The sequence below is a fragment of the Aphelocoma coerulescens genome, chromosome 15, assembly GCF_041296385.1.
Source record: "Aphelocoma coerulescens isolate FSJ_1873_10779 chromosome 15, UR_Acoe_1.0, whole genome shotgun sequence".
Classification (NCBI taxonomy): domain Eukaryota; kingdom Metazoa; phylum Chordata; class Aves; order Passeriformes; family Corvidae; genus Aphelocoma; species Aphelocoma coerulescens.
In genome coordinates, this window is record NC_091029.1 from 8,656,729 (window position 1) to 8,673,322 (window position 16,594).

The 16,594-nt window shown below is 44.2% G+C and overlaps 1 long non-coding RNA gene across 7 annotated transcripts in view; it reads right to left on the reverse strand.

Moving 5' to 3' along the window:
- Window positions 1–2,282: 2,282 nt before the first annotated feature.
- Window positions 2,283–16,594, reverse strand: part of LOC138119161 (uncharacterized) — a 91,280-nt gene continuing 76,968 nt past the window's right edge. For 5 of the 7 annotated variants that reach the window (XR_011155409.1, XR_011155410.1, XR_011155414.1 and 2 more), the window contains 4 exons: window positions 9,455–9,613; window positions 7,810–7,935; window positions 7,392–7,557; window positions 2,283–3,886 (listed from right to left, as the gene is read on the reverse strand). This is a non-coding gene — a long non-coding RNA (uncharacterized lncRNA). Of the gene's footprint in view, window positions 3,887–6,037; window positions 6,365–6,387; window positions 6,495–7,391; window positions 7,558–7,809; window positions 7,936–9,454; window positions 9,614–16,594 lie in introns of those variants that run through there. The other 2 variants (XR_011155411.1, XR_011155415.1) reach the window with 2 other exon arrangements.

The window sequence follows — 16,594 nt, forward strand, 5'->3', positions numbered from 1 at the left end:
CTTTCTTTCTATAAGCTTATTCTTGCACTCCAGAATTGGCCATATTCTAGAAAAAGAAAATTTAGGGGTTGCTTTCAGTAGCCAAAAGTAGCCTTTTGCAATATTTTAAGTCCCATGATACTTTATGGTCCTGATTTTAGTGCAGGAGACAAGCAGGCAAAAGGAAAAGCTGTTTCTCAGCTCCTTCCACTCCTCATATTTTGCATTTTTTCAGAATAGGGTAAGGAATTTTACCTTTGATGATTTCCTGTTATAATCGCTAAATTTGCTTCTTTCCTTGCAAAAGGAAAATATTTGGGAACCCTTGTGAGGCAGTTCCAGCTCTGCTGTAAGGTTCCTAGCTGGTCCTCCAAGTCAGGAAGACTCCTTTGTTTCAGCCCTGGTTCATCTTTCTGCCACATCAAAACTGCTGTTTATTCTGCTTTCCTTGTTTTAACTAACAACCTAAAGATCCTGAAACGTAAGTTTAGAGCTAGAAATGCATTTTTGTTCCATTGTCTCCTATTGCCACCATCTTCTCTCCTTGCTTCTCTAATTTCCTAAGCATTTTGAAGGCCAGTGTTGAACACACGGATCAGGGGATCGGTGTTTCTGGAACAGAGCAGCCCCTGTGGCATGTGGTGGGGCAGGTCTAAACCACCACACTTGATGTGGCATTTGTTGGCAGTTAGGGACCCACTTCATAGTGCTGCTTTTCCTGAGGAGTGGGGCTGGTTTAAACTTTCTCTGTCACAAGTTACCAATTGAAGCACTCCCAGCACAGCTGTTCCTCTAACCTTCCACAGGACTTTTGACTGGCTGGGGATAACTTTTCTATGAGGAGAGGATCTTGTTCTGGCTGGCTGGATATTCTTCCCCATTTTATTTTAATATGTTAAATACAACTGAAAAAGGGATGTTGCATCACCCCTTTTGTTTTTTGGTTTTTGGTTGTTTTTTTTTTTTTTTTCATTTTAAGCCTTAACTATCAGTCAGTCTGGAAGCCCTGGATGTTTCCTGGGGAGGGGGAAAGGAGGAGAGGTCAAGGGAAAGGCCGACATTCCTGCTGCAATGTTCTGTTCATTTCCTTCAAGAGCTTGAATTCAGGTCAGAGCCACACATAGTTGTGGCTTCAACTCAAGTGTCATATAAAAAGATACAGAAATTATAATATGATCTCAGCATTCAGAAATTTGCAGTCTTAATGTACAGTGATGAGAAACTGTTATTTTATGATCTTTTCATTAAAAGCTTGATTGAAAAATTACATCTCTTGCTCTAGAGTTCACCTTGTTCCTATAGCTGACTCTCCATGCTTTCATTTATTCTTGCCCAGGGATCTGAACCAGCTACTTCACAAAGAGACTCCCCCACATACACAGCCTAAAAAAGGCACTCACAACCTTGCATTTTATGCACCTCTGCACTTGGGTCATAAACCAAAATCTGACACTTGTTAGAATATAAGAAAGGATGAATTGCATGGGCCAGGCAGGGATACAGTAACCACGCAGGCAATGGATAATAGACCAATCATTATTTCACTTCTTTTGTTGTCACCTGAGTAGGATGAGGCTGATTTTGAAAAGCTACTCCTGCTTAGTCCTAACTACAGTTTGAAAGCAGTGTTTGTCAGAGACAGTAGATGATAGGTGGACCTGCCAATCCATAAATCCCTCTGGTCTGTTTGGGCTCTAAGTGTAACTGAGGAGCAGTGAGGAATCTGACCCAGAAAAGTTTCCTAAAAGAAATTATAGTTCTCCACCCACCTACGGTGCAGGTAAAAAGGGTAAATGCTTCCAGGGAAGATGAATGTAATTGATGACAAAAGCACCCACTGTAGATTTCAACCCCTCCAATGTTAAAATTTGGACATTTTTCCTTGGGAAAGTTAAGTGTGACCCGAGCAAAATTATTTCACATTTCCTGAGCCTGGTTCTAAATGGTATTTTTTCTGGTTCCCAGGCCAGTTTTTTGGATCTAAGAATTCTTTAATAAAATACCTATTTAATTGAAACAAATGAAGCATCTTCACTATACTGCAAGAGCCAAGCTTAGTATTTTGCAGCACTTTCTTTGTAACACTACTCATCACCTCAGTTGTGCCGTTTCTCCCAGAGCCTGGTAGACTGCTGTAATATGCAGCAGAATAACCCTGGTGTTGAATTCATACGGTTCATTTTTTTCTTTAAACACAATGCTGACTATATTTTAAAGTGACTGAATGAAGGAGCTTCAAGTTTAGTCAGTTTTCTGACAGGTTGCAAAGTCAGCAGCACTGGCAAGAAAATCATTTTTATTTGTCCTTGGAGATGTGTTTTACCCAGCAAGGTTAAAGAGAAGGACAAAAATGAACAGAAAAACAGATGAAGAGCTACAGAAAACCAGAGGCTGTTTTTCTCGGATGTGGTAATGAGCCTGCACTCTTTTCCCAGCTACCAGTGACTTTTCCTATTTTTTCCCTTTTATTTCTAATTTCTTCTGGAAGTTTTTGCTTCCTGGCACCCATTTCTCTGTGGCATAAGTGGTTTCCAGCATAGTTAAAAGATTGCATGTTCTATTTTACTTTCTTTGCCGTGGTCAGCTCCTTTGCATCTCATAAGATCCTGTAACAACTATACAAAACTCTTCACATAGCAACTCCCAAACTGAAATGCAGCTGCCTCTGTGGTGGAACACTGAAATATGTAAAACTGAAGAGCAGAGTGCAGGATGTAAAGGATACCAGATACGTCTGGAATGCCTGGGAATTTGTACTTTCTTCCCTCTGCTTTCATTACCCCCATTTATTGGTAGGACTTCTTTTCTCCCAAACCCACACTCGCTTGCTTCCTCTCCACTACCCTTCTCCCTCTTGAAGAGCAGACATTGGGTCAAACCTTTGAATGATAGGTTTGGTTTTTGTTTTCTTGCAGGAAATATTTCATCAAAATTGGAACTTTTCCATGGGAACAATTTTTTTTTAAATGAAATTTTGTTTCAGCCACTGTTGAGGTCCCATTTGGACTCTGCTGAGTAGATGCAGATGGAAAATGTTTGTTTCATAAGAATGACCATGACTGATACCACATTAAGAAGTTAAAAAGGAAGGACAATTTTTTAATAAAGAATTATTTCAAGTCAGTGAAAGCCAAAAGACTAGCATGCCACTTTGCAAATTATTTCTAAAATATGTCTTCATCCTATTTTGTACTGAGCATAAACTGAAGCACTGGAGACTTCATCTGCAAGTAATGCTACATTTTCAAAAAGCCTAAGAATGCTGAAGCAGTAACCAACTATTAATTTTGTGTATCTATCTGGGTGTTGTTTGTCTGGATATCTTACAAAGTTGTCCAGGTTTCAGCAAATTGATTTTGTGTGCACTTGTGCAAAGCCTGCTGTTGTACCAAGTTTAGTGTGACCTGGCTTAAATCAGTAATAGCTAAAGCAGGTGCACTTGTCACAGCAAAATGCATTGTTCTTTGTCTTGTTCTTGTGCCACGGGAGCCAGGCCCTGCAGCCCCCTGTAAGCTGCATCTCGAGAATCAAACTGGATCTCCTACAGGGGAGACAGGCTGCTCTCAGTAGAACCTTAAGTCCCTCACTCCTTCCAAGGGGTGTGTTTATTTTGTTCAGCTCCCAACTCAGAACTATAAATACTCCAAAGTTTGCTATTTGGACCAAAATTGCTTCCCTCTGCATCTCCTCTGGGCACTGCTCTTGCCTAATTCTGCAGTTTCCTCCCCGCTACAGGTCGCCATATCACATCTTCCTTCTTTCCTTCCCTTCCCTTCATCGCTCGGTAGCAGTGGTCAGTTTTGGGTTTGCTTTTTTCCCCTGTAGTTGTGCTTAGTGATGAACACTGTTGGAAGCTGCTGCAGAGCAAGGTTTGGATCCATATGTTTCAGCTCAGTAGCTGAGCCAGCTGTAAGAAAGCACAATCTCCCTGCAGTTACAGCACATCCATAGCTCCAACACTGCAGAGTGAAAAACATTCATCATACTGTCTTCTGCTGTTCCAGGTGCTAAGAAGAGAGGCCAATGTAGCTGGCATGTATCAGCCCAGGAGGTGATTCATGGTCCTGCCTACTTCCTTTGCTTCTGCCTTCTCACATTTTGCCCCTTAGTTTTTAGTGAGGAGAGGTTGCAGGGCTCTCTCAGCAGAAGAGGGTAATTTTTTTGATAATTTGGCTCTGAAGCAAAGGCCTAATTTTCCCTCTCTGCTCTTGTACACAATTCTCTCCTTCTTGTACACAATAATTAGTTTTAAAAAACCAGACAGAATCCCACACCCCTTGCCTCTGGATCCAGACTCAGCCGGTTCCTTTACTTTTCGTTAGAGATTTTGAATTTGATAAAAATCAAGAACTCTTCCAGAAGCCATGCTTGAAGCAAGCAGCATTTTAGGCTAGTAAAATCAGGACATAGCTTTCCCTTGGTTTCAGAGGACAGCAGTGGCAGAGCACACTCTAGCTGTAAGATCTTTTGGTCAGCCTCCCTTCACAGTCCCCAGGCAGGCACTGGGGATTCAGATGCAGGAACCTGGCCAGACGACATAACCACATCCCCTGGCTCTGGCTGCGCAGGGAGCACTTTATGAGCACTGGGCAGAACTGAGCTTCACACCTGGGTAGATGCTTCTCTGTAGCCCTGCAGAGCTCTGGGCCTTTGCAGTAACATGCCCAGCCATTCAAACACCATCTGGGACTGACCAGACAGATCTGACTGCAGGACAGTGGTGATGGCAGCATCACCAGATGTCAGTTCTCAGCCTCCCAAGCATCTCTAAAACATGCAGAACTAAGCTCTGGGTTTCTAGCCTTGTCACCAGAGGCTCTTGCTATCCCTATCACCGGGCAGCAGCCTCCTGCCAAGTCCAGCTGGTCCCCTTGCCACAATAGCAGCCAAAGGCCAGCCAGAGAAGATTGCACAACCAGGCCTTGATCTGTATTTTCCACTGCTCAGCCAGAAAACCCCTCCTTTTTTCCAGCACAGCTGTTTTCCATCTCTGCTCAGGAAACATGCCCTGTTTTTGATTCCTGGTCTTGCTTTATGAAGCAATCATGGGCAGGCTGTCTGGGTGGAATGGGTCACAAAGTGGTGGTGGGATAACTCTGGATTCTGAACGCCAACACAGAACAAAGGGGAGCTTTGCCAAGGCTCAGGTGAGCCTGGGGTCAGCACACAGACAGGCTACTGACGTAAGCACGAATGCAGGGTTTTCTTTCTCTGGGCTGTGGTGTTTGAAATCCCCCCTCCCTTTTCCTCTCCTGCCTGCTTGCCACAGCCTTTTCCTGGTTAGACCCATGTTTCAGTAACAACAGTGGGTGTATGGGTGATGGTGTCACTGTTTTGCTACGTCTTACTCACACTGAACTCCTAGACCAAGGTGGCTGTTGTTCGTAAGCCGCCAGCCTTGTACAGCTCGGTTAATAAGCTGCCAGTTTGTCCCCTTCTGGGCATTTTGGGTGACAGTATCACAACATGCAGCTGCAGCTTGGTAATGGTAGCCCTGCTGTTGAAGACACTTTAGCCCACGGTGCACACAGAGAGTGGTGGGGTGGCAGACAGTGGCTGGAAACCCAGGATGAAGTGCAGACCCGGATGTGGTCCACTCAGGAACACCAGCAGCCAGAAACACCCTGGGCATTGCACTTCTTGGCTCTCTCCCCAAAACATGGGAAATTAGCCAGCTCCCTGGCCATATCGACCTGGAAATTAGCTAGCTTCCTCAAGGGTTAAGGCATTAATGTTAACACCATCTATATTAACTAAAAATAATATGTGTGCAAAAACATCTGAATTACAGCTGTTACAGGAGTCCTACCTTACCTTTTCTGAGTCCTTCACATGTGAAGTGGGGTCCTGTAGAGCAAAGGCCTATAAAGTGTCATTTAGGCTGAAAGGGGTGGAAGGGGAAGTTACAATGGACTGACTTGGACCTCACACAGAGGTTCTTCAGAACAGGCTTTGTGATCACCAAGGGCAGAACAAATGATGGAGGAGGCTGATCACATTTTCTTTTTTTTAATTTATTTTTTCCATGAAGGGTTGAGCTAACAACCAGCTGGGCACTGTCATCGAACTGCCTGTCTGTGCCTCTAGGTAGAGGAAACACGGAAAAAGAGAAGGGAAACAGAGTTCCGCCTCTGTTTCTTTTATAAATTTACATTGATCAGTTCCTGGCCGCTGTAACTGGTTTAAGAGTGTCCACACAAAGGACTTAGTCCCATAAGAGGAAGGACTCAAAAATCACTGAACTGAATCCTTGCTGCCATCACACGAGCCACAGCCTGCAGGAGACGCAGCAGTTGACACAGGCAGCAACTTGGGAATCTTCCACTATAGCTACTTCTTTGCTTTTCAGTGGGAATCTGTCCCAGGACTGGGGGTGCAGTGGGAACTGGAGGAGGGGAAGGAAAGCAAGCAGGCTCAGAGATCTCTAGCAGTGCATTGCAGACCTACCAGCTGGCTCTTCCAGTCTCAGAACTCACACAAGACCATGCAATAGCAGTGTAGGATGTGTACAAATGCTGGAAGGAGGGAGAATTGTCAGCTCTTGGTGTAAGCTCTGCCCTAGCCTGGCTGCACAGCACTGCTGGCAGTGGTGAGGTGTGCATCTGCCAGGGCTTGTCACACACTCACAGTGCACTCTACCCCTCCTGACAAGGGGTGTGAGGTTCCTCCTGTCCTTTGCTGTATACGTGTACACACAACACAGTCTGTGAGCATCTTATCCTGCCTCCTCCCTTTGAAAACAAAGATCAGAGGGATCTCCATTATTTTAAAGAGCATTTAACTTAAACTTCTGAGCTCCTCACAAGATGGGTACTGTTCAAACCACCTGACCATCGTGAATCCTTTCTACAGAGGCATATTGACTTCCCTTGATTCGACTGGAGTGCCCACCTGCTCTCATTACACTTTTGCCCTGCACAGTACAGTTCTACAAGCTGGCATACTACAGAAGACCTCTGACTACAAAGTCCAGACCGGTTCTTGGTCCACAGCAAAACGGTAATACAAGTAAAACAACAATTTCCAGATAGAAAGGTAGCCCAATAGTGGCTCATGCAGTCTGTGGATCACATCATTCCAGCAGCATGGCCCTTTCACACCCTTAGGAACCAGTGAAGCAACATTCTTGAGCAACAAAGGGAAGCATGACACAGTGGCACATAAAATGAACTTGTTAAACTTCTTCCACTGCCATATTCTTTCTGCTGGGCCCTGATTTAACCTTATCTCCAATGCAGTACCTTGTATTTACCTTCATCCCCATTCATTTTTACAGTGTCATTTTCTTTTGCATGAAGCACAATAAAAGAAGCTTAGGGAAAATAAAGACTTGCTTTGTTTTGATGCCAAAGCTAAATGTTTTTCTTTTTTTCCCTTTTCAGTTTTTCTAGTCTAAACAAGAGATGACATACCTTTTGAAAAGCAGCTTTCCTGAGGTGGCTTGTGCCCTGAAAACATATACAACTGGAAGTTCCAGTGCTCCAGAGCAGCTGTAGAAGATCAGTCTGGAGATGTTTTTACTGCCCTTGGGTAGCTAGAAGAAGGGCTGGATTCCATGCTCTATGGCTTCAGTCTTCCCTAGAAATGGCAATACATGAAAGCATCAGCATCTCAAACAGCCTTCCTCAACATCCCAGTAGAGTTGACTCTGCTGAGATATTCAGAGAGGTGATACTTTAACAACCTGATCTCAAATCATACAGTATAGCAGTAAAGGTAAGAGATCTCTTAATACTGCAAGAAGTACTAAGCAAAGCACAAAGCTTCTCCAATCCTTCTGAACAAACAGATCTATTTCTAAAAGCTTCTGTAGTGGCTGGTTCTACCTGCCTCATTAAGCCTGGAGAAAGGACAGAATTAAAGTGCATTTCTTTTATATGAAGCAAAACAAGGCACTGTCAGCTGCTGGAGAGCACTAAGTTCTTCAGACATCCTCTAGATGCTTGAAGGGAGGATCTGTGAACACATACAAAAATATTTGTGAGAAAACTATGAAGCCTGTTACAAAACCAGAGAGGTTTAAGTTGTGCTGCCCTTTAAAGAAGGCCTCTTCTGAGCAAAATTAAGTAGCATCCCATCTATACCATGACTGCCTGTGTCACTTTAAGCTGATGGAATCAAACATGGGAGTGAAACCATGCAGTAGGAGGGAGTCTTTGATCATTCATTTAGCCTATTGTTCTCTGGTACCTGGTACAGCCAAAACATTCCATCAGGCAGCCAAGGGAATGGCCGTTTTAGAAGTGTGCATAGCAATAAGGAGAGTTAGCAAAGCTATGTCAGGTAGCTCTAGTCCTTATCCAATTGAGTTCTGAAAATCTGCAAAGATGGGGCTTTCATACACTTGCTGGCCTACCTGTTCCAGTGCTTAACTCACTCCAGTGTGAAGCCCTTTTCTGTAGGTTGAGGAGTTTGTCTAAAATGCCACCATTACATTTTCCTCCCTAACCTGATGTGTGGAGGCTCCAGGCCATCAGGAAAATCTCCCAGTCACAGCTCTTCAAAGGGAGTCCGCAATGCAATTATGCGTAGGCACACAGGCTGGAGGGGCCCAGGGGTCTGGAGATGACAAAAGGCTGGGGAACTGGCTGGGCCTTGTCTTTGTCTCTCAAGGCCTGTGCCCAGTGCACGGCCAACCATGTGTGCCGTGGACATTAGATAATGGTCTGGAAAAGCCTTCTAGAGGTATCCTGGTCTCTGCTGCTATGCAGCCAACCACCTCTTCCTCTTCTTTAGCTTTGTGACCCTGGAACTGTGAACAAGCCCCATGTAAGAGCTGCTAGGAGCAGTCATCCTCTTGTTCAGGTCTCCAGCTTGTTGTGGCATGGCTTTGTGCAATGCTGAAGGCAGAAGCAGGGCACAGATGCTGAAGGCAGAAGCAGGGCACAGATGCTGAGCAGCAGGTGTGGTATGGCACAGAGTGAAGAGGGCCTGAGGAGAGTCATAATGCTGAGAGCAAGGGTTGCCCCCTCTTTGCCTCTTGGGCAAACAGAGTCTTAATGACTTCATGTGCTTTTACAATTTAAAGTACAGGGAAATCCATATTTAGAAAGTGGCAATAGGAAGAATTCAGCTAGTGCCACCATATCTGCATCCACTCTGCCTTAAAGAGTACAGGGGGCCTTGCTTTCCTCTGACAAGGTTAGGGACTGGACTTGTATTAAGTTTATTCTCCTGGCTTTGAAAGGCTTAGTTATAGTAGGGCTGAGAGCCAAATGCAACTCTGTCTTGAGCTGCTCCTTCTCTCCCCCCCCCCCCCCCACTAAAGAATGATCTTCAAGCTCTGGACCCTCATCTCCACCCAAAATGACTGCCCTGATTTTGTTGTTTCCTTTTAAATCACTCCTAAGCTAGGCTTTTGTTTGCCAAGTTTTCAGCCTGGAGCAAATTTTTGCAGCTGAATTATAACCTCCTCTGCTTCCATTTGAAAAAGAGGTGTTTTTCTGGATATGCTGCTGTCCCACCCATTACTCACCTTGCTGGGAGGCAGGGGAGATGGCAATCTTTTTAAATACCAGCATCTGAAAGTTCAGTGTGACAGGCATGGGCACACATCTGGTTAAAGCATTTCCCTCGTATCTTGGCTCAAAATCCTTGGCTGAGACATCTCATAGCAGTAGATGTGTCCAGGGAGCTGAGAGGGAGGGAACAAAGGACACAGAGTGGTTAGGTTTCTCAGAAAGGGAATGGCTGTGGGCTGGAGTATAAAGAAATGCCAGGACCAGAGAGTCTGCTCTCTCAGCACATTACAGGGTTTGGCTCTCCTGGGCAGTGTGATGCTCACCCACACTTGAGAAGGCTCCTCTAAAGCACAGGCTGCAGAAAGCAGGAGACTGCTGAAGCCAGTGCCTTCCTCTGAAGGGCCAAATGAGAGATGGTCTGAACAGGTGCTATGACCTGGAGGCTTGGAAGAGAGAGAGACTTGGAAACTTCTTTTCCTCAGCAATTTTGGTTTCCCAACTTAGAACTCGGTGAAAGCCTGAAAATCCCTGCTCATCTGCTAGTGAATTGCCAAAGCTGATCCTGAAGCCAGGAAGGTTCTGGAGAAGATGTTTTAAAGCAAAAAACTTCATCTCCCCAACTGCCTGCTTTACCAGTGGGACCCATTCCCTCTTGCTTATTCACAGCATGCCTAAAATTGTTATCTGTGGTCTGGGACAGGGTGTGGGAGGGTGCAAATAAGAAGGGAATAAGACATATTTGGTGGGGAATTCCCTATGGATGTATTAGATCAGGATTTAAAGTCTTTTACAGGATTAGAAAGGTTTCTTGTGCAGAAGTTGATGCCCAAATTATTATGCATTATGACCTTTTATTATTTTTGTCAGCTTATTTCCCCTCCTTCCACAAGATCAGTTAACAAGCAGTGGTTGCCTCTCTCACTCCAGGGAGATTGCCTGCCTTTCCACCGCACCCCCTCTTCTAAGGGATTGCTTCATGTTAGGAGCCACTATAAAGTGCAATGACATTTTTACACATGCTGACATTGGCAGCAAGTTATATGATTGCAGCACACAGGTCTTCTAGACAGGCTATTGACAAGGAAGAAGAATAACCACAAAGGGAATAACAACAAAAAGGCCAATTCTGGTATTAAGCTTCCCTGCAAAGGGCAGGGCTGGACCCAGGACTAACTCTGAACTTGGTGACATCATCAGATGTGAAAAGCCACAAAAGATGCTGCATCCTACATTCTGAGACAGTTCAAGAGTGAGAAAACCACAGGGTAAAATGAATTTTTCCTGATTTTTTAGTTAGAAACTAGAGTGGGGGACAGTAAGAGGAACCTCTTCCAGCAGGCAAGCTCTCTGCTGCATATGAACTCCCATTGTTCAGGGATTCACAGAAGCTGAGGACAGAAAGGGACTTTCTGGTCTATCCATCTGCTTGCCCCAAGGCAGGTCAGCTCAGTCTGCCATCCTTGACTGAAATTTTTATACTGTGTTTTAAATATTTCCTTCAAAGACGCCACAGCTGCCTTTGCACTGTATTCCTGGGCTTCATTAGATTTACTGCTATAAAGGTTTTTTTTCCCCAATGCCTTGCTGTAGTTAAAAACCTTAAAATTTTGTCCTATATACCCTGGATATGGAGAGCAAATTATACCCATTCTCCTTGTATTATCTGCAGTGTCTCTCCAGTCTTTTACTACTTCATGATGTTATCACATTTCTCCTTCATTCTTCTTGTGGAAGAGCCTCGGGCTCTCTCAGCTCTCCCCTTCTAAACCTCCTAGATGCTCTTCTCATACCTTCAGGCAAATGCCAAGCTTGCTATGTGTGAGAGAATGGCACAGCCCGATACTTTGGGGGCAGGGGCTGAAGTGTAGCTACATGCAAGATCCTCTGAAATAATTGAGGCAGCTTAAAAATTTCTTCTCTCCAGTGACTTTGCTGCAGTACTGCAGTTCAACCCTTTCCCCAGTTGAGATTATCAATTAGTCTGCAGGCTATGTTCCACATGTCCTGGAAAAAAAACTGACTTAAAAATATGTAGTGCTGTTTTCAGCTAGGATATTTCCAGGGATCTGTGAGAACTTCCAAAGCTAGTTTCACCTCCCAAGTCAGCTTATCCCAACTATCCTCTAACAGGTATTTTGCAAGTGTACTTACAGAATCACAGAATTGCTGAGATTGGAGGCAGCTCTGGAGATCATCTAGTCTACCCCCCTTGCTCACGACAGGCTCAACTACAGCGTGTTGAGAACAGTCCAGTTGGATTTTGGATTACCTCTGAGGATGGAGACTCCACAGCCTCTGTGGCAACCAGTTCCTACATTCAAACACCCTTACAGCAGAAATCACTAAGAGTCTGTCTCTGTCCTCTTTATTCCTCCCATCAACTATTATACACATCAGCTAATCATATCCAACTCCAAAAACCTTTTTGTCTTTTATCTCCTCCACATGTCTTTTTCCCATTAATGCCTGCTCTGGTCAGCAAAGCAGATTCCAGTTTTAGAGAGCTGCCAGGGAAACACACAGCAAATAATCACTCAGGTGTGCCTAAGTATTTGCTCCTGTTCTGATCATATCTACGTGACCAAGCCTTGTTGTACTTCCCAGTAACAAAGAAGCAAGGATGCAGACAGCAGAGGTATCACAAACAGCATCAGAAAACAGGGATGAAGAACTGCTCTATCTCATTTTCTGTATCACAATCTTGACATCCATTTAGAAAGACACCCCCTCCCCCCACCATGTCCAGAAGCCTGCAGGGCAATAAATACTTAAAAGCCGATGTATAAGGAATCTTGTGATGCCTGCTGGAATCTGCAGGCAGCTTGAGAAGTGCGACTAGCTGACATCTCAACATAAGATAACTAAGAACCACAGTTCTGGAAAGGGTGGGAAAGGGTAAGAGGGCAGCAGCCCAGTATCTTTCCCAAAATACTGTATTTCTTACCCAGCCTCCAAACTACTGTTCCAGCTTTTCCAGGGAAAAAGTAGGGTAGGGAGAGGATAGACAAAAAAACCTCTGCTCCTCCCTCCACTCTCAGCTGTGTGCCAAGAGCCCAAAACTTGCGCTAATTTGGCCTTGCCAGACTTTTCAAGGGAACAATTACATGGGTCTCTGCTGTTAGGCCTTTACATTCAAAGTCTGCAAGCCTGCAAGGATGTAGGCACTTGCTTGGCTTACACAGCTCACATCAATGTGATATTAATGAGCTACAGGCAAAGCAGGGCTGGGATATGCATCCTTTGCAAGGGTTGTTGGGGAGCAGAAGACAATCACAAACCTCTCCCTCCCCACAAGGTGAAAAGTTTTGCAAACCATGGACACTCTGGACTTCCCCCTTGTCTAAAGCCTCATTTTTCCCTGGAATATTTATCTTTCCTACATTTCCCCTCAGTAATAATCTAATCAAGTAGAATTCTTCTGGTATTAATCAGATGAGCAGGGGAGCAGTTTGTGGTTAATATTATCAACTGAGGATGTCAGGAAGGCTTTGACAGGATTACCCTTGGAATTTGCCATTTATTAACTAGGCCATTAGCTAAAATGGCATGGCTGGGGTGGGGCTGGTTTTGCTTTACACATGGGAGATGTCCTGGTTGAGGGTGGGGAAGCTGAGGGTGGTGGAGTTCTGTCTCCATCTGATTCAGAGATCTCAAACAGCTGGCCTGGCAGCCCTGAAATATCTTTCCCCACCTGTGTGTCTTTCTTTGATTTCATAATCTCTTCCCATTATTGGGAAACCATCACAAATCAAGCTGGAGACTGAGCTAGGAGAGCTTGCACCACCACGTGTAGGCTTGTGGTCCTGACCTGGGAGGACGGGAATGAAACCTCGCTGTTACAGGCTGTTCTGCTGTGGGAGGCCAGAGAGAAGTGCTCCAAGCCCCTAGCCCAGGGCACCAGGAAAGAGAAGCCAGGTTTAGAAACAGAGGCATATTAGACTTGCAGAAGCAGCTGGGATACAAAGTAGGCACTCACAAAAAGTTTAGGCAAGTGAGGAAAACAAAACAAAGAAGTTGTTAAAAAATTTGTTTTCTCTCCTTGAAATTTAGTGCTGCTGTTTTCCCAAAAGAGACAGATGGAGATCCATGGTCAGGTAATGGAAGAATACAGGCAAACACTAAAGAGGAAGCAATTAAAAAAAATATAGCTGCAACATCCTTCCCCTCCAAGCAGGTTTCTATCCCAGATTCCAGAGGTTCTAGGCATCATTTGCTGTGTGGTCCAGGCAACTTTACACGGGCTACTGCTGGAGGGAACTTTTGCAAACTTCAGTCTCAAAGGTCACTGCACCAGAAGAGAGACAGAGGCACCCAGCATTGGAAGTCACTGGGCCATGATGCAAAGGGCCAAAGAGAGAAGAAAACTTCCCTAATATATCATATGGTATGTCTTTATTCATTCCTCATTCAGGCAGGAGCAGGGAAATAAAATAAGACCTCTATTCAGGGCCATTTTTCTTGGTAGTACACCTCAGAAAAGAACAGGAACTCCCTCTGACTGCTATCCCACATGATGGCAGAAAAGGGGTCTCTAATCCTCAGGGGCAATTGTAACACAGAGCTCCAGAGCACAGATTCTGGGAAGAGGACGACAGGAGCTTCTCTGGACAGACATGAGTCAGCACTTGAGAAGTGTGAGTGTAGCCCAGACAGGGGCCAGGCTTGAAAGCTGCCTCTAAATAGCATCTCCTTCTACCCTCTCTAGAGAAAAAACCTGTGGCTGGATGGGAGCAGCTCAATGGTGTGGTCAAACAGGGCAATTTTTAGATTCATATAAACCCCAGAATCACAAAGGCATTGATTTAGAGCTTGCAGCAGCTCTCAGAGTTTGTGCACTGTAGTACCTGTCACTGCATCCAGACACCCCACAGCATTTGTTTATCATGACTCAGTGGAGTAACTGGACTCAGCAAGGAGCAGAACTGGACCCCCACAGAGCATTTACAGGTTGTTCTTTTGAACAGAGCTTTGAATACAGAAATGCAAAAACCAACATTCGTGTCTAAATTCTGTCCTTCCTGGTCAGCTAAAGAAAGAATGAATTAGCACTAGAATCCAAATTGCTGCAGGAGCAAAAGCACATCCAATCCATGCACCTCTGCTTTGATGCACATGGAGAACGTGCATGGAGAATTTATGCAATTTCATTCCTTCTCCCTTGAAATGTGGAACTTATGCATAAAAAGGCCTGAAAAGGGAGGGTATTGAAATCTCTGTACAATTTGTAATTTATAAATTTCCTAGATCGAAAACCAAGATCTTGAGTTAGTCCTTTACTATTCATTCAGCACAAATAGAATTAACTGAAAATTCAACAGCTACTCTGTTAACTTCTCACATTGCCTATGGAAAAACCTATCAACTTATGTCTCAAAGTGCAGGTGTGAAATTCCTGCTCCTCAATTTGTTCCAGCAATTGCTCTGATGAGGGAACATCCCAGAAAAAGTATTTCTTCACCAGGTACTTTGCAAAAGTCTGGCTGTGAACTCAAATTCCCTATACCAAAGTAATCTTCTTCACCTTAAGCAGATCACTTAGTCTTCATTTAGAAAGAAGGTTATGAGTTCTCCTTGAGGCACCTTGCTCCAAAGAAGTCCACCCAAAAGATAAACGAAAAGCCAAAAAAGTGTCAACAAAAAATAGAGACTAAACCTAGCAAAACTGCAGCTGATATTCAGGAGCAGAAACCACATGCCTCTTGCCTGAACAATTTCCAAACCATAAATGATGTTTAATATGGAAAAAGTCATAAATGTACAAAAGTTACTTCTAAAACCCAAAACACAGAGTTTCTTACTTATGGCTTTGATGAATGAAGTGTTTTGTATTCTGGCGTCATGCTTGGCACTCTAAAGAACCTTTCTGCTAGGTGGAAATTAATGGCACTGCATGTTGGCATGTCCACTGGCCTTGCAGCAGACTGGAGAGTGCCCTTCAGGATCCTAACACAGGCTGTCTCTGTTGACTACTTAGCAAGGTGGAACATGTTCTCCTTCCACCAGTTGTATATCACAAAAAAGGGTTAAATAACACTAAAAAGATTTCAAATGGTGCTGTGCATTATGTTCGTTTGTGCTGTTGACTCCTACCTGTCTTTCAGCTACTGTCCAATTCAGGAGGAAACAATGTGTGAATAAATCACGCACAAACCAGAAGCAGCTCACACAAAGCAAAGCAGATTAAGGTATTTCAAAGGACACAGGCATTAAGGAAACAGTGCTTTAGTCTCCTGTCTGTTACTGTTGATTTGCAGACACTTCCAAGGGTGTTCCAAAACTATATTTAAAATTAAGCTTTTAAAGTAAACAGTTTCCACCGGGTGCCAAGATTGCTTTAATGCCAAAACAGAAAGCTCTGTCTGACACACGCATCATTTTCCAAGCTGGAAATGTAACAAAGCATTTAATACAACAGACATCATTTGATAGTCTCAACTTAGACGCCCACTTGGCAGTGGCAGTAACCAGTCTTCCATCAACTGCATTCAAAAATGATGCTTGCCTAACTTGTTATCATGCAAAACATTAATGGGAATATCTTCCTCTTTTGAAGTCCATTGGAAATGGAAACATAGGCTGAAACTGCCTGGTACACAACCATGCAGAACATCTGAGAACCACCCTTCTGAGGTGGAAGCAAACAGAAAAACACTGGGAAGCAGAGCTTCCCAGCCTTTTCTGTACTGTGAGTCACATCATATACACACAGTGCCAGGCGATCGCTGTGGGAGCCATGGGGAGCACAGGGAAGCAAAGCTAGGAACCATTTTATGGAAGTGGCATGCTGGAAGAAGTCGGCAAGCCTGTAGCTGCCCAGTCAGCTCTCCGGAGGCAGCTGGTGGCTGGTCAGCACAAGCTGTCATCTGAGAGCTATCTGCTTTCTTTTTTCCCTACCACTGGTTACTTTTTGCATTATGCAATCCCAAACTTTTGTACAAAAATCCTTTTCTCTTCCTGTATCAGTGAGTGGCATGGTTCTTCACTTCTTCACCTAGTATGGAAGAGAGCTATTTTAACTCCTTCACTTCCAAAAATGCACATATTTTTGGTTATAAACACATGTATGACACCAGGTCCTCAGGATAAATAACACTTGATTCATAGTTTTCCCAGGCTTAAGTGGTTTGTTGAAAGAAAATCATAGCTGAAAATAT